General features: G+C 42.6%; 1 protein-coding gene across 1 annotated transcript in view; it reads right to left on the bottom strand.

Annotated features, from left to right (window-relative positions):
• Positions 1–24932, bottom strand: part of CASZ1 (castor zinc finger 1) — a 308192-nt gene that overhangs the window by 73071 nt on the left and 210189 nt on the right. The window contains exon 4 of the mRNA XM_056543806.1: positions 20984–21034. The gene's annotated coding sequence lies outside the window, so the exon portion shown is untranslated. The remainder of the gene's footprint in view (positions 1–20983; positions 21035–24932) is intronic.

Raw genomic sequence — 24932 nt, 5'->3', positions numbered from 1 at the left:
TTTGTTCATGTCATAAATATGTCACCACTTCTCCCATCTGCTGCTCCCTATGTGGCTTCTGCTTCCACCCGGAGTTTCATCTTAGAGTTTGGGCAGCTGCATTTGGCAACAAGCAAATAAACACATTAATTATATTGGTAAAGGCTTTTTTTTTTTTTTTTTCTTCAAATAAAAATGAAACTGGTTGGACCTGATTCTCCTGTTTAATCTTTGCCTTTCTTTTAGAATTAGTAATCAGTTTCAGGTGAAAGCTCCCAAACTTACAAGTCTCTTTTGTAATAAGACAGTTGCAAAATACCGCCGGTCCAGTAAGGCTTTGTGTGTTACTATTCGCAATTGGCATCTGAATTAATTTTGATGATCTGAAGATAAAAGCTTAAAACGTATTTTTTGATGCAGAAGTTTGACTAGGATGGCAGGAAGAGAGATTGTTCCCACTAAAACATTTTACAATAGTGATTAGTGATGATTATATTGTAGAGTTTGGTTGAGATGATCGAATTGGGTGGACCCAGATCTGTATACATTGTTACAGAGATATGACATGTTCAACTGGATTGTATACAAAATAGATGTAATGTGCCGTCTAATATACACCAGAAGAAGGTGTGACTTAAATAGCCAACAATTCCTAAATATGGTAATATCCTGCATAAAAATCAATTGGGATGTGATTAAAAAAAAGACACACATTACATAGTAGTTTACGTGTTTTCTTTATATTTCAGAATTTTACTTTAGGTGTGAAGTAAGCTGCCTGGTATTGTATGTATTGTATCCCCCTGTGTACATGCATGTCAGTGTGTGCATAGAATACTTAGAGGGTCTTAAAAAAAAAACATAAAAACTTCAGCTGTCATCATTCATGTGGTTGTCAATAGAGCGGTCACAACACCTCATTTCTTAAGAACAAGAGCGCTATGGTCCACACACCTTTGACAACTGATACGGTCCACACCCCTTTGACAACTGATGGTTCACACCCCTTTGACAACTGATATGGTCCACACCCCTTTGACAACTGATATGGTCCACACACCTTTGACAACTGATATGGTTCACACCCCTTTGACAACTGATATGGTCCACACCCCTTTGACAACTGATATGGTTCACACCCCTTTGACAACTGATATGGTCCACACCCCTTTGACAACTGATATGGTTCACACCCCTTTGACAACTGATATGTTCCACACATCTTTGACAACTGATATGGTCCACACCCCTTTGAAAACTGATATGGTTCACACCCCTTTGACAACTGATATGGTTCACACCCCTTTGACAACTGATATGGTCCACACCCCTTTGACAACTGATATGGTCCACACACCTTTGACAACTGATATGGTTCACACCCCTTTGACAACTGATATGGTCCACACCCCTTTGACAACTGATATGGTTCACACCCCTTTGACAACTGATATGGTCCACACCCCTTTGACAACTGATATGGTTCACACCCCTTTGACAACTGATATGTTCCACACATCTTTGACAACTGATATGGTCCACACCCCTTTGAAAACTGATATGGTTCACACCCCTTTGACAACTGATATGGTTCACACCCCTTTGACAACTGATATGGTCCACACCCCTTTGACAACTGATATGGTCCACATCCCTTTGACAACTGATATGGTCCACACCCCTTTGACAACTGATATGGTTCACACCCCTTTGACAACTGATGGTTCACACCCCTTTGACAACTGATATGGTTCACACCCTTTTGACAACTGATATGGTTCACACCCCTTTGACAACTGATTGTTCACACCCCTTTGACAACTGATATGGTTCACACCCCTTTGACAACTGATATGGTCCACACATCTTTGACAACTGATATGGTCCACACCCCTTTGAAAACTGATATGGTTCACACCCCTTTGACAACTGATATGGTTCACACCCCTTTGACAACTGATATGGTTCACACCCCTTTGACAACTGATATGGTCCACACCCCTTTGACAACTGATATGGTTCACACCCCTTTGACAACTGATATGTTTCACATCCCTTTGACAACTGATATAGTCCACACCCCTTTGACAACTGATATAGTCCACACCCCTTTGACAACTGATATGGTTCACACCCCTTTGACAACTGATATGGTTCACACCCCTTTGACAACTGATATGGTTCACACCCCTTTGACAACTGATATGGTTCACACCCCTTTGACAACTGATGGTTCACACCCCTTTGACAACTGATATGGTTCACACCCCTTTGACAACTGATATGGTTCACACCCCTTTGACAACTGATATGGTCCACACCCCTTTGACAACTGATATGGTTCACACCCCTTTGACAACTGATATGGTCCACACGCCTTTGACAACTGATATGGTCCACACCCCTTTGACAACTGATATGGTTCACACCCCTTTGACAACTGATATGGTCCACACCCCTTTGACAACTGATGGTTCACACCCCTTTGACAACTGATATGGTTCACACCCCTTTGACAACTGATATGGTTCACACCCCTTTGACAACTGATATGGTCCACACCCCTTTGACAACTGATATGGTTCACACCCCTTTGACAACTGATATGGTCCACACCCCTTTGACAACTGATATGGTCCACACCCCTTTGAAAACTGACATGGTTCACACCCCTTTGACAACTGATATGGTTCACACCCCTTTGACAACTAAGTAGAGGTGATTGCCCCCTCAACAATTCTTACACAGCAAACATTTCTATACACTGCCAAAGGGGTGATCACCACTTCTCAGTTGAGCCCAAGCCACCTCTTTTTGATTAGAACCAACACTAGTGAGACCAAAGACTTCCTCATTGAGGACTCAATTGTCATGACCTCCCAGTGGACAATGCAGGCCCTCATTATCCTACTGGGCACCATAACTGACAGTACTGATAGCTGCAGATGCTACAGGTTCTTTTCATGCTGAACACACACTTAAAGGGGTATTCCAGGCCAAAACTTTTTTTTATATACCAACTGGCTCCGGAAAGTTAAACAGATTTGTACATAACTTCTATTAAAAAATCTTAATCCTTCCAATAGTTATTAGCTTCTGAAGTTGAGTTGTTGTTTTCTGTCTAACTGCTCTCTGATGACTCACATCCCAGGAGCTGTGCAGTTCCTATGGGGATATTCTCCCATCATGCACAGCTCCTGGGACGTGACATCATCATTGAGCAGTTAGACAGAAAACTTCAGAAGCTAATAACTACTGAAAGGATTAAGATTTTTTAATAGAAGTAATTTACAAATCTGTTTAACTTTCCGGAGCCAGTTGATATATATAAAAAAGGTTTTGCCTGGAATACCCCTTTAAGACTTGCCAGCTATCTTCCTCTGCTTCTCTAAACACACATACCTGCTAACATCTACCCAGGTGGCTTGTATATTTTAGACATTTTGCTTTTAGCTTTTTGAGAGATGCTATACAGCAGGTCCTATGGACATAGGCATAATAGAATGGAGCTGACCATATTCACTTCTATTAATGAGTTTTCTAGGCATGCTCTGTAACCTGTACAGGGAGATGGGCTGAGCTCCGAGCATCTCCAATTGTGAATGTCCTGATCCTGCCTTATCTATAATTCTGTTGTCACCTGTCATTGTAATTCTACCAGTGCTGTGTGTTCTCTACAGAACAGGAAGTTTCAGCTTATTATTAGGCTTGGTGGCTTAAATGACAACAGCAATACTTTATAGGATTATCTTATAACATACATAATAAAATGGAAAATTTGAAAAAAAAATCACCAAAAGCCTTACAAAATATGTTTAACATAACAATATATTGAACACAATAGACTGTTTCCTGATGCACATTACTTAAGTGTGGGTTAAACCTACTGATTTTAGTGGGACCCGCTAATCATTTAATGTAGATGGAGCCACTCCTTTCTCTCTCCAAGTTAGATACCAGAGGAGAGAAGTTTTGGGCATCTTAGATTTCACCTGCATGGTCCCAATATTATTGGACACAAAAGAGGATGACCGTGAGTTCAGGAGTTAGTCCGGCGCAGAGAGGAACCATCAGGGAGCCAAATAAAATCAATGGATTTATTAAATGCAACGCGTTTCGCTGCGCATGCGCAGCTTCATCAGACATCCTGCCTGATGAAGCTGCGCATGCGCAGCGAAACGCGTTGCCTTTAATAAATCCATTGATTTTATCTGGCTCCCTGATGGTTCCTCTCTGCGCCAGACTAACTCCTGAACTCACGGTCATCCTGTTTTGATTCTACTTCTACCCAGGAGGGCTGCAGTGGACCTTTACTTACATTCATTCTACACTTTACCTTGTTGTGTGTGGGTGCACAACCAACTTTGGTAAGCGGCCTGGGAATTACCGTCCCCCACCTCCACTAACAAGATCTGCTGATCCCGCACATGAAGCGCCTTCTTTCCTCTCTCAATATTATTAGACAGATAACCTACCCACTTCCAAGCTACGAAACAAAAGCAGGAGGTCCAGCACTTCAAAATATGAAGCTTTAATTGCGAAAACAACACACGTACAGGCAGTTGTCAGACGCGTTTCGAGCGCATGCGCTCGAAACGCGTCTGACAACTGCCTGTACGTGTGCCGTTTTCGCAATTAAAGCTGCATATTTTGAAGCGCTGGACCTCCTGGTTTTGTTTTGTAGCTTGGAAGATGCACATGTATGAGGGGGTTTGGCAGGGGGTCTTGAGAGATAGCTGTACACAAGATATGAATGTCTGCAGAACCCATCATAGAGCTAAGTAGAGGGGCAATTACCATGGGGGAAGTGGTAGGGGCAGACATGGTGGATTTCAGCTGGCAGCCGAGTACTGGATTGATAGTCATGTAATGTGTACTGCCAGCCTCAGTTTCTGTTTTATGGAAATCTTATGATTTTACTATTTAGAGAAAGAAAAAGTATTATTTCCATTATTGTATACACATCTTTTTGAATGTGACGTATAATCATTTTCTTGCATATAGAGGAATGTAATTGTATGGGAGTAATAGTTGTGTATTCTTCTTGTTATAGCTTTTACCTATGGGCACAAACAAGGTAGAACCATAAGGTGTCTTCACATCTGTGTGGCGCGCAGTGACTTCTCCTTTGGCATCTACATTCTTATTGCTTAAATACGCCTTGTGTCTACAGTTGTTTACAAAGCAAGAGAGCAAATCTAAGCACTGTCTCCCTGTACTGAACAAACAACGTGGAACAGAGACAACGTCGCAGGACTGTCACAGTCTTTGTGCGAGGCTCTCTGTTTGTTTGCTACGGCACAGCAGCCGCTGGCTTTGGATTAGTTTGTATATTTCCTTTCTTTTTTTTTTTTTTTGTCTGACAAACCTATCATATTTTCTGTGTTTAGCAGACCATGAATTAACCTTCATACCAGTTACAGGGCTATTTAGTTCCTGCCGCTAGTAATCACCAAACTTTTGCTGTCTGTTGTGCCTTTTTCTAGCAACAAATCTCAGCACATCACCGTAAACTCATCTACAGCGTCACCACTGTACACATGAGGCAGAGCGGGAAGCGCAGGTAGATAGTGCAGGGGCTTCAGAAACATTGACTTACCTTAAGATGAAGAAAGAGTAGTCCAGCAGTGCCTTAAAACGTAGATCCTTTATTAGATTTTTCTTTAAAAGTGCAGAGCACACACCATGAACCTTCACCTGGTCAGCAAACCTCCCCCATGGACGCGTTTCGAACGCATGCGCGTTCTTGATCAAGAACGCACATGCGTTCGAAACGCGTCCATAGGGGAGGTTTGCTGACCAGGTGAAGGTTCATGGTGTGTGCTCTGCACTTTTAAAGAAAAATCTAATAAAGGATCTACGTTTTAAGGCACTGCTGGACTACTCTTTCTTCATTTACGCACAAGTACCAAGCCAGGCCAGGCTCAAGTCCGTGCAGACCGTGGAGGAGGTGAGCTGAAAGAACTTTTACCCTTTCTATTCATTTGTCTTACCTTAAGATGACAATTTTAATACAGAAACTAAGTATAAATGATATTTAGCAATAAGAAAGAAAGTTGCGGAGCACTCACGCGATGACTGTGTTCCAGGCTAGTAGATGGACATCGAAGAATTTCTTTCGTTAGCGGGGAGGCGGTAGATGGTTCGGGGGGAGCCTCAGACGCCGGACATTGGTTCTGCCATTGGCCAGCGTCCGAGGCTCCCCTCCGAACAATGAGTGCTCCGCAACTTCTACCGCCTCCCCGCTAACTAAAGAAATTCTTTGATGTCCATCTTCTAGCCTGGAACACAGTCATCGAGTGAGTGTTCCGCAACTTTCTTTCTTGTTGCTAAATATAGTCCGTTACTTTTGTTCTGGCGTGAGCACCACCGGACAATGCGGTTTCCGATACATCATCCACAGTACAAGGTACCTTTATATAATGTTTTCCAATATCAGACGGTTGCTTTTCATAGGTATATTAGTGCCGATTTACACAGCTCTCTGTTTAGTTCTATTAAGTATAAATGATGGTGTAAAATAAACAGTATATATTCTGCCCAAAACTATTTGGACAATGGAACATAATACATGTTGAGTATCTCATTCCAAACCGCCACTCTTTTGGAAAGCTTGTTGAATAAGTTTAAAAACATTGGTTCAAGGTTGTTTGGTGGTGAGGCTTGGCTCATGCTCAGTATTCATCTCAAAAGCATTTGATAGGATAGTGTTGCCAATTCAGCTGTACCCATTCCTAATTAGAAGGCTTTGTCAATATCCATTTTGCCAGTATAGCATAAAATGATTAACCACTTTTAGACACAGACAGATGAAATGAGTAACATTCACTGTAAAGGGGTGGGATATATTAGGCAGCATGTAACCAGTGATTTCAGAAAGTCGATGTTGGAAGCCGGACAAATGGGCAGGTGGGTCAGAGCATATCCAGATTGGCCGCTCTTGTAAAGTGTTTTCAGGATGCAGTGTTGAGTACCTTCCAAAAGTGTTCCAAGGAAGGACAATTTTAGGCTGGGAACAGGGTCCTTGGAGTTGACTGCGCAATGATATGTGTTGTGGGTGAAGCCTAGGAAGTGTAGTCTGATACCACAGAAAAACTTCAATACAGCAAACTGCTAAAAAAATAAGTTTCTGCTGGCTATGATAGGAGTCAGATCACACAGGACATCGCAGGTTGCTGCCTATTCGCAGACCGATCAAGGTTCCCATGATGACTCCTGTCCACCATGAAAAGTGCTTAAAGTGAAATTATACTTTTACATGATGTGTATGGCTTGATGCATGTTGGTAACTTACCTGAATAAGAGATGGCACCAGGATGAACTATAGGAAGTAAGTAGAAAAGCCAGTGGGGACAATCCTTGAGTCCATGGTTTATGTGGATGTTACTGTTGCACCTACCTAAACATTGTATAGACAAGGTCCCTTCCTTCATTGCAGCGGGATCCCCTAATGGAAGTGGCCTATTTCAGCAGGACAATGCCCCCAGCCACACTGCTAATATTGTTTAGGAAGGAAGAACATGACAAAGTGATACATGTTTTTTTTTTTTGTCTCAAAATTCCCAAGATCTTAATCCAATTTAGCATCTGTGGAATCTGCTGTAAAACAACTCCATGAGGGCTGAACCTCACACCATACTGTGAGGTTCATATTTATAGCTGCTGAAGAAAGGACAGAGACAGTACTGAAACGCGTCCAGCGTCCTCCTAATAACTATTGAGACCACCAGACAATTTGCCCAGCTCAGCAACCAGCAGTCAGATACCGGGAAACATAACTGTCAATCACCCGGCACCCGGTACAGGAGATATCCTCATTGCCACGAGGACGCCACCAGCTTAACAACATACTTACCTACAGAACCGCTGCAGTACCACCACCCGGAACCCACTATCATCCAGCATTACCACCGTGGGAGACAGCAGAGTCTCCGGTGATGCTGTCTCACGCCACGAGAGCCATCCAGTGATAATACACTGTGGGATTTCATAGCGCAACTGGAGGAGATCGCAGCATCCCCCGTGAAGTCCAGCGCATCAGTGCCCGGGAGCGGTGAGATACAAAGTATCTAAAGATATGAATGCATATTAACAGTGACTGCACACAAGTATATACTGACCATTATCTGCTAATAGCAAGTGCATGAACATTATTTGCAAAGGTGTTCAACTGCGATCTACTGCTGCAGCCGGACACCTAGAAATGGTTGCTATGGGTTACTAACAAATACTTATATGGTTGCTATTGGTTACAACTATACTGGAATCTGTTACAATTTGCAGAACTTTTGGTGAGAGGAGAGAATTGAGTATTGTGGATGAACTAGGACTCTCCTACCCAGATTTCTCTCCCTGTTTATTCCTATTAGAGGTTTTATATGAACTTTTATATGGTGGTCTTAATACATTTTTTAACACATTGTGGAACACTTATATTTTAGATAATATTAGCTGGTGCTGCGCCTACACAAGGGCCCTGTGAGACGCAGACGCCACTACTCTATTCTATCATATTTTATTTTCTTATATCTTATTTTATATTATATTGTCACACTGTATAATAATAAATAAATTTAATTAATATCTGTCCATTTGTCTTAAACCCTGAGCTCTAATATATATATTTCTATAGACAAACTACTTCCTGACACCTTGGGTATAGGTGTCTAATTAGGCAGCCCGGGTTATTTGGTGGGTACTTAGACAAGAGCCTCTCCAACTCCTTTATACTATTAGATTTGTAAATTACTTCAAAAACGTAATCGTGGTTTTTATGCTATGGTAAACGTGGTTTTTATGCTATGGTTAAAGGGGTACTACACTGCCCCAGCGTCCAGAACGTTTAGTTCAGAACGATGGGTGCGGGGGTCATGATGTCACGGCCACACCCCTTGTGACGTCACCCCCCCCTCAATGCAAGTCTATGGGAGGGGGCGTGACGTACGTCACGCCCCCTCCCATAGACTTGCATTGAGGGGGCGTGGTGTGACATCACGACCCCCCAGCCCGTACCCAGCATTCGGAACTAAATGTTCCGGACCCTGTGGGCAGTGGAGTACCCCTTTAATCTTTGGGTGTCTCCCTTAATGGAAATGAACAGTAGTTATAGAAACCTGTAAATAAGCGTCCATGTAACTTCTATTGATGTCAATGGTTTCAGCTGCTAGACCCACAGATCATAAGGAGCACTTGGACCTTGGAGAGAGCTGCAGTATATAAGAAGCAGGAAATGTGAACATGGTCTGATGTCTTAGCACTGAGCAAATGAGACAGGCTATTGTGACGTGATACTAAATGAAACAGTTTATCTGTGAAACGCGTTGCATCATGGGTGAATAAACCTCATATGCCCTTACTTGTGTGTCCTGCGCTTCGAATCCCGTCGACACGCTGGAGATCCTATTCTTTTATGATACTAAATGATCAGGGTTGCATACAAAATATAAAAAAAAATGGCAGCAAGAACTGCTAGGATGTCTAACTCTGGGATATTTATACAAAGTATATTTGTCCGTTTCATAGTGTCAACAACAGATTTCATGCAAATCAATAGAAGCATAAAAAGGATGTTTGCAGGTTGAGCTACCTGGAGTTCCTGTTTAGCTGGATAAATAATTGCATATAATACATCAAAACATCAGCAGAAATGTATCTTTTGTACCCCAGTGGTTTACACAGAACATGGATTTTGTGCTATATCTCCTTAAAATTACAGCTGAAATAAACCATACTACCCCATTATACTCTTCGGTGGCTAATAAAACAACTGTTACACTCATACTTACAGGTGTACATTTAGTAAAAAGTTCATAAAGATTTCTGTAAGTCACTTACTGCTTCAGAGCTGCTTGTTCACAGACTAAGGCCCCGTTCACACTACGGAATTCTCGCGGCTGAATTGCGCGAGCGGAGATTCCGCCTGGCGGCCGCCGCCGGGGTTGCTTCAACGCTAGGGCCGCGGGGCACTGAGCCGTCATCATTGACGGCTATGGTCCACTCGCGGAATCTGCGCAAAGAATGAACATGTTCTTTCTTTGCGCGGAACACTTTCAGCGGCGGAAATGTCCGCCACTGAAATTCCGCAGTGTGAACGGGTCTCGCGGAGACCCGTCCACACTAATGTTAAAGCTCACACCAAGCTCGCAATTCCGTAGTGTGAATGGGGCCTAAGGCTGCATGCACACCACTTTTTTTCTATACAGTTCCTGTATACGGTTTCAAGTTAAAAACCGTATGGAACTGTATAGAAAACCGTATGCATTGACTTAACATTGTAAACTGTATGTCAAACGCATCATCCGGTTTAGTTCGTTTTGCATCTCAAGTTTTGTCCACTTTTTTACCCGTATCCAAAACTGTAGTCTACCACGTTTCTTGGTCCGGGTGAAAAACTGTATTAAACTGTATACAGTTTTTTTTTTTTTAACATGGGAGTCAATGGGAACCGTACAGAACTGTATGTGCGTACGGTTCCCTCCGGTTTTCACCATACGGTTTTTGACTTTGCACAGTTTTTTTCTTGGAATTTCAATCAAACAAGTGAAACTTTATTCAAAATGGAGTGAAAAGTTAAAGTTAAAAACGTATACGTTTTTTTCTTAAAAAAACTGATGCATCCGTATACGGGTTAAAATTTGTACACACTTTTTAATACAGTTTAGTCCGGTTTTGAGGAATCCGTTTTTCATCAGAAACCTGATACAGGAACTGTATAGCAAAAACGTGGTGTGCATGCACCCTAATGCTATTTTAAGGGTATGCTGCTCTTATATAAAAGAGGCCTCCAGTCCTTGGTAATATTTTATTACCTGATAGAGACTTATTTCCCTAACAGTGATTGTGAACAGGAGCGGAGAGTTATGGGGAGACCAGATGACATGTAATAAAAAAACCTCACAAACCTGAGCAAATAACACACACAACATCCCGCAAAGAAGCGTCTGGTTACCTAGAGTTACATTAACTATACAACAGCCAGTGCAGATGCTGCTTATTTATAGGAAGGAGGCCGCACTTTACTGACCCCAGCAGAGGAAAGTGGGTCACCATATATTACCAGGCCGAACACTATGCACAGCGTCTATGAGTGCACTCTGTTTATTCACAGACACACACAGCATGATGTTGTCTCATTAAAGCAACTTATTGTTCCTCCTACTCTACCGTAATGTGCTTAGTAGAAAGCTCCCTCTAGCAAGTGCAGGCTATCTGGCCCCTTACACAACACGTGCATATGTATATGTCTTACACTGTGGTGTCTATGAACCAGTAAAAACCTGCCTCCAGGTCGTGTACGAAGAGCAGAATAACCCCAGAGTGCAGCGACTGCTGTGGGATTAAAGAGCTAATAAATGAGCACAGGAGATCCTACTGCAGAAATTTGTAGGCAGGACTTACTTTCTTTTCTAAACAAAACTGTACTAGTCCACTTTCCGCAAGATCTCATATAAACACTAGTGGACCTTGTGCTGCTTAGGACTTCCCTGATCAATAGTTGTGGGGAAACTGTAATGATATTACTTGTTTATGTCTTTGTGTTTAAAATGGATATTTCTTTAAATTCTGACCCAAGGCTCAGAGTTGATGTCTCCATATAAAAAGTTGTCACTTAAAAGTAGTTACCTCTTTTTTTTTCCCTGTCTTACATTTGCATTTTTGACACCAGTTTTTCCTTGCTTTTTGAAGGTCAGAATAGTATAGCATGCAACACTGTTCTCTCTGATAATAAAAAATGGCAGCAATCTGATGACCTTTTATATTAGTCAGTAAGAATAGGAAAAACTCCCAAAACATCATAATTGATTGTAATTTATCCAGGAACCATTTTACTAGAGCATATAAGGCTGTGTTCACATCTGTGATGGAGCAGTGATTTTTTTCCCAGGCAATGGAGTCTATGATTAGTGGTGTGTGGCAGCTAATTCCCCTCTCCGCACAGCCAAGGACAAAGTCCAGTAAGTGAGGGCGGGCTAGTACTCCTCTGTGCTCTTTCTTGTCTGATAGGACAGGAGAGAGCACAGAGGAGTACTATCAGACAGGATTGAGCACAGAGGAGTGCTATCAGACAGGAGAGAGCACAGAGGAGTGCTATCAGACAGGACAGAGCACAGATGAGTGCTATCAGACGGGAGAGAGCAGAGAGGAGTACTATCAGACAGGAGAGAGCACAGAGGATTGCTATAAGGCAAGAGAGAGCACAGGGGAGTACTATCAGACAGGAGAGAGCACAGAGGAGTGCTATCAGACAGGAGGGAGCACAGAGGAGTGCTATCAGACAGGAGAGAGCACAGAGGAGTGCTATCAGACAGGAGAGCGCACAGAGGAGTGCTTTCAGACAGGAAAGTGCACAGAGGAGTGCTATCAGACAGGAGAGAGCACAGAGGAGTCCTATCAGACAGGAGAGAACATAGAAGAGTGCTATCAGACAGGAGAGCGCACAGAGGAGTGCTTTCAGACAGGAAAGTGCACAGAGGAGTGCTATCAGACAGGAGAAAGCACAGAGGAGTGCTTTCAGACAGGAAAGTGCACAGAGGAGTCCTATCAGACAAGAGAGAACATAGAGGAGTGCTATTAGACAGGAGAGAGCACAGACGAGTGCTATCAGACAGGAGAGAGCAGAGAGGAGTGCTATCAGACAGGAGAGAGCACAGAGAATTGCTATAAGACGAGAGAGCACAGAGGAGTGCTATTAGACAGGAGAGAGCACAGAGGAGTGCTATCAGACAGGAGAGCGCACAGAGGAGTGCTTTCAGACAGGAAAGTGCACAGAGGAGTGCTATCAGACAGGAGAGAGCACGGAGGAGTGCTACCAGACAGGAGAGAGCACAGAGGAGTGCTATCAGACAGGAGAGAGCACAGAGAAGTGCTATCAGACAGGAGAGAGCACAGAGGAGTGCTATCGGACAGGAGAGAGCACAGAGGAGTGCTATCAGACAGGAGAGCGCACAGAGGAGTGCTTTCAGGCAGGAGAGAGCACAGAGGAGTGCTGTCAGACAGGAGAGAGCACAGAGGAGTGCTATCCGACAGGAGAGAGCACAGAGGAGTGCTACCAGACAGGAAAGTGCACAGAGGAGTCCTATCAGACAGGAGAGAGCACAGAGGAGTGCTATCAGACAGGAGAGAGCACAGAGGAGTGCTACCAGACAGGAGAGAGCACAGAGGAGTCCTATCAGACAGGAGAGAGCACAGAGGAGTGCTTTCAGACAGGAAAGTGCACAGAGGAGTCCTATCAGACAGGAGATAACATAGGAGTGCTATTAGACAGGAGAGAACACAGAGGAGTGCTACCAGACAGGAGAGAGCACAGAGGAGTCCTATCAGACAGGAGAGAGCACAGAGGTGTCCTATCAGACAGGAGAGAGCACAGAGGAGTCCTATCAGACAGTAGAGAGCACAGAGGAGTGCTAGCCCACCCTCACTTACTGTACTTTGTCCATACCTGTGCCTCAGCTTGGGCAAAGCCATGATTTCTGTAACAAGGATTTTTTTTTTATGAAGTATATTAGAAAGGTTAAGGTTTTGCAGAGATGTACAACACATAAACAGTTTTTTTTATCTGACAGTGCCCATTTAAGGGAGTCAAGAGAAATAGTTGGCCTGTTCAGTGTATGGCCACCTTACATTCCCCCTTGTAAACTGATAAAATGTGACTTGTATCTCTTCTCTTTATCTGGGCTTTTAGCCCACAACAAAGGCCAACAGAAAAGTATTTCACATAGCAGGGGGGGCTATTAGTGTCTGAAAGGAGTTAAATGGAGATAAGCAACTGCAATTATCAAGAATTTTCTATATTATTTTGAATCTCCATTATCTAATAATCTTTAATTCTGTGTTTTCCAACCTCTGCTCCACAGGACGCCGCTGAAGAGCAAAGAGACGATGCTATGTATGTATAAATCAGTGGAATTTCCATACTAATTCTCCTAATAACTACACAAGTACATTGTCTGCTGAACACAGGCCTCTTGTACAAATATACTTATCAGGGCACCATTTTTGCTTACATTAAGTAACCCATTCTCTGCATCTTACCAGAAAATTTGTAATACAATACAAATACATCTATTGGTTCTGGGTGCCATTTTTTACCTTCTAGTCAGGGGTGTGGAAATAAAAAAAAAAAAAAAACTACTGGTCCAATGGACTAAAACGGAGCAGAATCTACTTGTCCCTCATGACAATCCACTTGTCCTGGTACATAAAATAATTTCAACCAAAAAAATACGTAAAGAAGGTCATTATTAATAGGAACTTAATAGGCAGACCAGTATGTCACCCCATTAGGTGGATAGGGCCCCTGATAAGTAAGTCCGCCCCATTAAGTAGGCAGTCTCCCCTTTAGGAAGGTATGTCCCTTTACCAGGTAGGTACGTCCCCTCATCAGGTAAGTAGGCAGGTAGGGCTCCCCTAGTAATTAAATAAGGTCCCAGATAGATATGTTCCCCCCCCCCCCCCAGTTGGTAGGAAGGGTGGGCTCCCCTAATAGGCAGCCAGAGCCCCAGAAAGATCTGCCCCCCATTAGGTAGAGCTCCCCCATATGTAGTCAGGTCCGCAGATAGATATGACCCTCATCAGGTAGGGCTCTTCAGTAGGTAGAAAGGCCCCCAGATAGCTATGACCTCATCAGGTAGGGCTCCCCAATAGGTAGTCAGACCCCCAGATAGAAATGACCTCCATCAGGTAAGGCTCCCCAGTAGGTAAACAGGCATCCAGTCAGATATGACCCCCATCAGGTAGGGCTCCCCAGTAGGTACACAGGCCCCCAGACAGATATGACCCCCACCAGATGGGGCTCCCCAGTAGCTACACAGGCCCCCAGATAGATATGAAACCCCATCAGGTAGGGCTCCCCAGTAGGTAGCCAGGCCCCAGATAGATAAGACCCCCATCACTAATGGGGTTTCATATCTATCTGGGGGCCTGTCTACCTACTGGGGAGCCCTACCTTATGATTAGGTGGGGCTTCCCAGTAGGTAGAAAGGCCCCTAGATAGATATGACCCCCGGCAAGTAGGGCTCCCATTTAAACAATTATACCCCCTAAGTTTCCACCAGGGTACCTCCAGCTGTTGCAAAACTACAACTCCCAGCATGCTGAGAGTTGTAGTTTTGCAACAGCTGGAGGCACCATGGTTGGGAATCACTGCCCTAAGTAGATAGGTTAGCCCCTAGTGGTAGGCAGGTCCTCCCTTATATAGTAAGTAGCCAAGTTTGAGTAAATAACTCACTGCTACTTACATTTCCCTGTTCCCTGCGGGGACATCCCGGCGGAGGTGCACGCAGTGAATGACATCATCAAACACGTCGCGCAGGACGTCAGCATCCTGTCGTCCTGCGCGGCACATGCGATGACGTCACTCATCGAGCGCACCTCCGCCTGGAAGGCTCGCTATAGGCTGCTGCATACAGCTGCAGTGGATAGCAGTTTAGTGACGGGGCAAGACAGTCTTTCCCCGTCATATGTAAAGTCTTCCGGCATTTAGCGCTGCTTTCTCGAATCAGGGCTAAATGCCTGCCAAATTCACCTGCCCGTCAGGCGATACAATTCCTACATCCCTGCCTAGTGCCCCTGGAAAGACTATTATATTGCTTTCTAAAGAGATATTTTGTAACGACATGCCCACAACTTATAGGGACATTACCATGTAAAATTCGAACATGAAATACATTTCCCAAGTCCATTGCATGTCTATGTATGTAGAGATCTAGGAAGGGTGGTTGCTCTTCCTCCTATGTCTGGACTTACCCTCTGACCATGAACTGTCTGTGAAAAAGAGCATGTAGCCTTTTTATGGCCATTAGTAAAAGTGACAGTCCGCCCCCATTGGGGGATTTGTCTGTAGACAGCAGATCTATAGGCTTGGAGTTTTCAGCTGAGCTTAAAGGGGTTCTCCCTTGTTTATACTGTTTTTTGTTATTATGTTTGTGTGTTGTGTGTATAAGTATGTGTTTTTTTTTATGTGTGTTGTGATTATGTATATATGTATTTTCTTACCTTGTGTGAAGATCCGGAAGCTGGCCCCTTTTTCTTCCAGCGGCTTGCTGTGTAACCTCGGCCTCCACCATGTTGTGTTCGGTAAGTGGGATGTCGTGGGGTGTGTTCTTGCTTCTGTCCTTCCTATCTTCTGACATCCGAGGCAAATCTTTTCTTCCTGTTTATTCCGTGGCTCAGCGACGAATCTGCGGCCTCTTCCGGCGCATGCGCAGGTAGTTTTTTTTTTTTTTTTTTAACCAATAAAGTTTTTTTTGTCTAATTGACAAACTGTCTGCGCATGCACGAGTACGCAAGTGCTACGCTAACAGCGTAGCGTACGTTAGGTCTACGCTAATAGCATAGCTTCACGCAAGCGCAGACAGTCAATTAGAGAGAAAAACACTTTATTGGTAATAAAAAAAAAAAACTACCTGCGCATGCGCCGGAAGAGGCCGCAGATTCGTCGCTGAACCACGGAAGAAGCAGGAAGAAAAGATTTGCCTCAGACGTCAGAAACACACCCCCCGACATCCCACTTACCGAACTCAACATGGCGGAGGCCGAGGTTACACAGCAAGCCGCTGGAAGAAAAAGGGGCCAGCTTCCGGATCTTCACAAAAGGTAAGAAAATACATATATACATAATCACAACACACATAAAAAAAACACATACTTATACACACATAACACACAAACATAATAACAAAAAACAGTATAAACAAGGGAGAACCCCTTTAAACAAAGAAAGATATATTGAAGAAAGGATGCGGAGCACTCACCAGGCTCTTGAAACAGGGACTTCTTTTTTTTCAAATGAAAAGCAGTTGCGGGATCACATGCAGCGGAGCGAGATGGAATACATGCGGGGGTATTCAAGCTGGCGACGGACCGTTTGCGCGCTGAGGCACTTCATCAGGCCGGTGCTTAAAGCACCGGCCTGATGAAGCGCCTCAGCGCGCAAACTGCTTTTCAAGAACCTGGTGAGTGCTCCGCATCCTTTCTTCAATTTATCTTCTACTGTACTGCTTTGCATGGCGTGTCTAGCACCGGACAGGTCACAGGTGTGACTTCTAGGGAGCAAGTTAACCTTTCGGGAGAGTGCCTTGTTCTGAACAGCAGCAGGTGGCTGGTGCCGAGACCACTACTTCCTCTGTGTACTATATGGAAAAAAAGAAAACATCAAGTGGTTCAACGAAGTATAAATTGTACACGTAGCAGAGTTAGTAAGCCACAGGTAAAGTTGGTCACAGGTAGAAAGCTGACTGGAATCGACCTGCACAGAGAACACACTGATGGGTAGAATGACTCTACAAGTAGTCAGCATGAAAGGTTGAGCTGAACTCCAGTCCCATAGTAAAGTGAGACTCTGCAATGGATAGCGAGGCAGAGGAGGTAACTAGGATCCAGGGCAATGAATAGTAAGAATCTCAGAGCAGCCATTCACACTGGCAGGCACCATGCCCTAACGTGACCTGCGGTGTGCTCGCTCTGTGTTCCACTGCCTGGAGCTCGCAGACAATGATTGGGGAGGGCTTTGAAGTCAGAATAGAAGCCGAAAGCTAAACAAGCAGGAGGGGTGAATTAGGGAGGGGTTTGGTTGGGAGTGGATAAGAGGGTGAGGGTGTCTCTTTAAATATATATGTAAAAAAAAAAAAAAGTTGAAAGGACAAAAGAAAAGTGGTTCACAGTTGGGCATTAAAATGTAAAAAGAAAACCAAACAGATCCAGGGCAGGGCACATGCTGCTAATGTCTGGATGCTCCTTCTGTGCAGTGAGGATGATGGATGTTTGGTAACGTCCATGAGGACCTAAGCATGTTACATCACTACTATTTACATAAACTGCTGATCCACCCGTAACCCCTGACATCAGCCAGACCAGAGGAGAGCAGGGTCCTGACGCCACATCTTTACCTATAGGAAACTTGTGGGTGGACTCTGCAGAATGTGACACCTGCTAAGCACATCTTTGATAGAAAAGTTATTTGCTGCGGCTTCTTATATATTTATGGTGCTAATTAGAGATGAGCGAATTTACAGTAAATTTGATTCATCACGAACTTCTCGGCTCGGCAGTTGATGATTTATCCTGCATAAATTAGTTCAGCTTTCAGGTGCCCCCGTGGGCTGGAAAAGGTGGATACAGTCCTAGGAAAGAGTCTTCTAGGACTGTATCCACCTTTTCCAGCCCACCGGAGCACCTGAAAGCTGAACTAATTTATGCAGGATAAGACATCAACTGCCGAGCCGAGAAGTTCGTGACGAATCGAATTTACTGTAAGTTCGCTCATCTCTAGTGCTAATGCAAAACATAATATGATAATACTATTGACACATGTTGTATTCATGTCATGTAATTAATATATACATTCAAGGTACACTTAAAGGGGTACTCCGGTGAAAAACTTTTTTTTTTTTTTTTTTTAAATCAACTGGCGCCAGAAAGTTAAACAGATTTGTAAATTACTTCTATTAAAAAATCTTAATCCTTCCTGTACTTATTAACTGCTTAATACTACAGCGGAAATTCTTTTCTTTTTGAAACACAGAGCTGTCTGCTGACACCTCTGTCCATTTTAGGAACTGTCCAGAGTAAAAGGAAATCCCCATAGCAAACATATGCTGTTCTGGACAGCTCCTAAAATGGACAGAGATGTCAGCAGAGAGCACTGTGGTCATGATGTCAGCAGAGAGCTCTGTGTTTCAAAAAGAAAATAATTTCCTCTGTAGTATTCAGCAGCTAATAAGTACAGGAAGGATTAAGATTTTTTAATAGAATTAATTTACAAATCTGTTTAAAAAAAATAAAAAATAAAAGTTTTTCACCGGAGTACCCCTTTAAAATTTGAATTTGCAGTTCTAAAGTGATTTTCCCATCTTGGGGATCTGAGTCTCCTGTTAGAATGGTGCTCTGCCACTCCATTTATGGGACCTGCCAGAGACAGCTGACTACAGTTCTTTAAAAAAAACGCGTCCACACATTTCCGCAGCGGATTTTGTCACCGATTGCTTATTTTTTTTTACATTTGCACTTTGTTTGGGAGTATGGCTTAACCTGGGAAAGGTTTTTAAATTTATATTATTTGCAACTTTTTTTAAAGTTATATTTTATTTTGTGTCGTTGGATGTCGTAAAAATCTGCAAGGCAAAAAAGTGATTTTGAAGATGCACAAAACTCATCATACATTACGTAACAAAATTATCAATTTGTGTTTGATATAAGATAAAAGTGTAGTGAAAAAGGCCAAATGCTAAATTCTCCCCATGCTGTATGTGGATCCGTAGACCCCTCTACTCTTTTATCAATAAGGTGCTTTAGACAGATGCCTAGAACCTTTGAGTGGGGCTGCTGAAAGTGAGGGAAGCAAAGACAGTGGGGCTGCTAAAAAGTAAAGATATAGGTCACCTGAACAGAAGCATTCATGTCATCCTTAGCATCTGTGCAGCGCTGCATGTTTTTTTTTTTTTTTTTTTTTTTTTTACAGCACAAGTTCCAGCAGTCACAACACTTGTTGCATGATTTTAAAGGGGTATTCCGGTGGAAAACCTATTTTTTTAAATCAACTGGTACCAAAAAGTTAAACAGATTTGTAAATTACTTCTATTAAAAAATCTCAATTCTTCCAGTACTTATTAGCTGCTGAATACTACAGAGGACATTCTTTTCTTTTTGGAACACAGAGCTCTCTGCTGACATCACAAGCAAAGTGCTTTCTGCTGACATCTCTGTCCATTTTAGGAACTGTCCAGAGCAGTATATGTTTGATATGGGGATTTTCTCCTACTCTGGACAGTTCTTAAAATGGACAAAGATGTCAGCAGAGAGCACTGTGCTCGTTATGTCAGCAGAGAGCTCTGTGTTCCAAAAAGAAAAGAATTTCCTCTGTAGTATTCAGCAGCTAATAAGTACTGGAAGAATTTAGATTTTTTTAATAGCTCTGTGTTCCAAAAAGAAGAAAATTTCCTCTGTAGTATTCAGCAGCTAGTAAGTACTGGAAGGATTAAGATTTTTTTTTTAATAGAAGTCATTTAATAGTCTGTTTAACTTTCTGGCACCAGTTGATTAAAAAAAAAAAAAAAAGTTTTCCACCGGAGTGCCCCTTTAACACATAGAGGGGAATTTATCAAACAATTTAGACAGCTTTTTTCGTCTAAATTTGTCGTAAGAAAAGTCGCAGGCTGGTCCTGTGCGAATTTTCCTTCGACTTTTTTCAGTTAGACTGTTTCATTTTTATGACCACGATTTAGATAATTTGTGCAGTGATCACTAATTTTCTGCATTTCAATCCTGCCCTATATCACTCCATGTGACAATTGTATTAAGGTCCGTATTATTTTTAATACAATTGTCGCACGGCCTGCCACTGCTCTGCGAAATTTAACCAGAGCAGTTCAGAAAGCATTTATTAACGTCCATACGCCATTTGATAAATTTGGCGCACAGACACCACTTTCCTGGCAACTGTTTCTGCTATAAACTGAGCTCACATTTGATAAATTCCACTGATAGTAACCAAATCATTACTGGAATTTATAAACTGGGGAAAAAAAAAAGAAACGAGAGCTTGAAAGGGGGAGAAGGGTGCATAATCAGTCTCGGACACAATTTGGCCTCTGGTCATGATAGACCAAACTTCCACTGGGTATTAACATCAAGGGTTAAAGGGGTACTCCACTGCTCAGCGTTTGGAACAAACTGTTCCGAACTCTTGAGATGGGAGCTTATGATGTCATAGACCCGCCCCTTCATGACGTCACACCCCGCCCCCTCAATGCAAGTCTATGGGAGGGGGCGTGACATCCGTCACGCCCCCTCCCATAGACTTGCATTGAGGGGGGGGGAGCGTTACGCCATGAGGGGTGGGGCTATGATATCACAAGCTCCCGTCTCCAGCGTTCGGAACAGTTTGTTCCAAACGCTGGGCAGCGGAGTACCCCTTTAAACCTCCTGGGGTTAAACATCAGACAGCAACTGGTTATGATTGAAGACTACCATACACAGCAATCTGGAGGACCAAATGTAATGGTCTTACCTTGTATTGTGACACCACAAACCCTTTCACTGCTCCAGCATTTACTTCATCCTAATTGAAATAAAACAGAAAAGGAGTTAAGTTTATGTATCAGCAATGGTTCAAACAGTTAAGCAGATGTGTTCCACAGTAAATACAGTAGTAGCATGTGGTAAGCAACAGCAACATAGTGTCTATTTAGCAGCTGTACACAAGATTCCTAATGTAACAGGTGTCAAGTGATTGTTACAGGAGGGGCACAGGTGTCGGGGTGTACAGCAGCTGTATAGAGAGGAAGAGAAGAGCAAGTGCTGCTTGTTATCAGGACATCACGACTTGAAAGCCTGTGTGCATATATACAGATATATACATTTATATTAAAGGGCTACTCCCGTGGAAAACTTTTTTTAAATTTAATTTAATTTTATTTTTTAAATCAACTGGTGCCAGAAAGTTAAACAGATTTGTAAATTACTTCTATTAAAAAAAAAAAATCTTAATCTTTCCAGAGTCTTTTTAGAGTCTGTATACTACAGAGGAAATGGTTTTCTTTTTGGAACACAGAGCTCTCTGCTGACATCACGAGCACAGTGCTCTCTACTGACAGCTCTGTCCATTTTAGGAACTGTCCAGTGCAGCATATATTTGCTATGGGGATTTTCTCCTACTCTGGACAGTTCTTAAAATGGAAAGATATGTCAGCAGAGAGCACTGTGGTCATGATGTCAGCAGAGAGCTCTGTGTTCCAAAAAGAAAACCATTTCCTCTGTAGTATTCAGCAGCTAATAGGTACTGGTAGGATTAAGATTTTTTAATAGAATTAATTTCCAAATCTGTTTAACTTTCTGGCACCAGTTTATTTAAAAAAAAAAAAAAGTTGTCCACGGGAATACCCCTTTAAATACACAGTTTACCTATGAGGATACATGTGCAAAACAGCTGGGATTAAAGGGGTACTCCCGTAGAAAACTTTTTTTTTTTTAAATCAACTGGTGCCAGAAAGTTAAACCGATTTGTAAATCACTTCTATTAAAAAAAAAATCTTAATCCTTCCAGTACTTTTTAGGGTCTGTATACTAAAGAGAAATCCAAAAAAAGAAATGCATTTCCTCTGATGTCCTTACCACAGTGCTCTCTGCTGACCTCTGCTGTCCATTTTAGGAACTGTCCAGAGCAGCATATGTTTGCTATGGCGATTTTCTCCTGCTCTGGACAGTTACTAAAATGGACAGCAGAGGTCAGCAGAGAGCACTGTGGTCATGACATCAGAGGAAATGCATTTCTTTTTTTGGATTTCTCTTTAGTATACAGCCCCTAAAAAGTACTGGAAGGATTAAGATTTTTTTTAATAGAAGTGATTTACAAATCTGTTTAACTTACTGGCACCAGTTGATTTAAAAAAAAAAAAGTTTTCCACGGGAGTACCCCTTTAAGCATGTGTACGGAGTGTGTATAGTCACACACAATAGACTGGGCACTTTTTTTGTGATTATGTATAGACATGTCTAACAAATAATTTTTTTTCTCATTTTATTAAACACCAAAGGATTTTGTAATTGCTAAGGATGTCTCTGATCTCATTGAATTGTGATGTCACCAGTACCGCTGATAAAGCCTCTTTCTATTCATCCCCAGCCCTCCTTAGACTCGGGAAGAGGCCACTGAATTATTTACCACCATATGTTCCAGAGATCTGACAGAGAAAAACTTTTAGTTCTGAGAAAAGGAGAGGGGGGTCACTTCTAAATTTATTGCATCAAGTTTAATATCATTTGACAATAATTAGATAATCCAACCCCTTACTCTTTCCAAACAGATCCCTTGAATTATGTGATCCACAGTATCGTACTTTTTTCGCTGTGGAGATCTAAGGATGAGAAATCCGCCTCGGTGTTCAAAGTCACACTGTCCCCTGCTGCCACATAGGAACAGAAGGAAGAGGATTAAAAATTCTCTTTCTGCCGCCCTTACTCCTTTCTTTTGGCTTATTTAGAGTTTGGAGACCATGTCTCAGTCCATAAACTGCCCCTCATGGGTTAGGGTTTAGGATTACACAATCTCCTACTGTCCCAGACACTGCAAGGAGCACAAACCACTAGTGAAAGCAGTGGAGTCCGTGACATGACTTTAGTGTGTGCACAATGGACCTCATAGGCAAGAAATTATTTTAGTCATTATGTTTTGGCACACAATTTTTTGGCACACGTCATTTTATGGCTAGGGTTTTCTCAAAGTTTTTTCTTCTTTTTTTTGAAAACCAGAGCCACGTTCAAAAGGAAATATGAAGGGAGGACTTATATCTCTCCACTTCTGGATCCACTTCTGGCGTTGGCTCAAAAACTGCAGTGGCAGCTTTAAAAAAAAAAAAAAAAGACATAAACAACCTGTGTGGAAACCTAACCTAGCCTAACCTAGGCTAAGTTTCCACTTGGTTTTTTTTCTGGCAGTTTTTGGAGATCTGCCACTGCAGTTTTTGAGCCAAAGTCAGAAGTGGATCCATAAGGGAGGAGAAGTGTAAGTTCTTCCATTATATGTCCTATTCCTTTTGAATACACTTCTGGCTTTGGCTCAAAAAGTGCAGTGGCAGAAATCCAAAAACTGCCAGAAAAAAAAAAAACAAGTGGAAACTTAGCCTAAAGGGGTTATGCAGTAATAGAAAAATAGAGCTAATTTCTTCCACAAACAGCATCGGTCCTGTCCGCAGGTTGTGTGCGGTATCACAACTTGGCTCCATTCACTTCAATGGAACCAAACTGCAAAACTGCACCCAACCTGCAGACAAATGGAGTGCAGTTTTTAGAAGACATCAGCCCCGTTTTCCTAATACTTGACAACCCCTTCAAAGAACAACTGTACGCTCCATACTATCCATATTCCTTTTTGTTCATGGAGTGGGAGATTTCCCCAATATGCACCAACCAAATGGTGTAATCTAAGCCCTGATATACCACTACTATATTTAAGATAATATTAGGCAGCAATAAATGGTAGAAATAGATCCTGCACTTACCGCGTCCATCGCTGAATCAAACGGGGCTCATGGAAGGAAGGAGAGGGTAGGTGGTAGACGGGGGCTCAGAGGCAACAACCGGTGGTTTCGTGCTAATTAGCACTTCTTCCGGCCTCGCTGCGAGGCCGGAAGAAGTGCTAATTAGCACGAAACCACCAGTCGTTGCCTCTGAGCCCCCGTCTACCACCTACCCTCTCCTTCCTTCCATGAGCCCCGTTTGATTCAGCGATGGACGCGGTAAGTGCAGGATCTATTTCTACCATTTATTGCTGTCTTTATTATTGACTTTTCTTTTCCATGCACCACCACCACCATCCCAGTTTTATTTATTGTTTGGCTGCCTCCACTTGGATTCTCCGTTTTCTTTTGCCGGATGTTGTATCCAGTTAGTGTGAACTGTGCCTCCTTCCTCTCTTCATTATTTGTATTAAGATAATATTAGTGGATGGTTAGACACGCGCTATGAGCCCTGCTCACCTACTAGACTATGACATTGTGGCTTCTGATGGACCCATGGGACTGGAGAGGTTTGGGGCCATTTTGGTTTCTAACATTAGCAATTACATCAGTTTGCGTCTTGGGAGTTAGAAGAGGCTGCAGAGCTAAAATCTGGTCCTGCTTTCCTCCCAAAGGACAGATACAGAGACAGTCACATAATATATACATAATGCAACATGGCTGCATTAAGTTAGAATCCTGCCATTATCACAAAGATAAAAAAACAACCATGTAATCACAAGGTCCCGAAATAAATGCTCTCCATTATGATGTGTCACTATCATTATAATGCGTAGATTTTATTTTGCACTTTGATGTCCCCCAAAAACTTCACAGTAAGGTCTGACTGCTGAATGATGAAATGTCTATACATGTGTTATCTATAAAGGATGGGACAAACCTGAGGTTGTTCACACTATTGGAAGATGGCTTTGTTCTGAAATGCTCTATAATTTGTGGTTA

The sequence above is a fragment of the Hyla sarda genome, chromosome 10 (genome assembly GCF_029499605.1).
Source record: "Hyla sarda isolate aHylSar1 chromosome 10, aHylSar1.hap1, whole genome shotgun sequence".
NCBI lineage: Eukaryota > Metazoa > Chordata > Amphibia > Anura > Hylidae > Hyla > Hyla sarda.
This window is presented reverse-complemented; position numbering and strand designations above follow the sequence as displayed.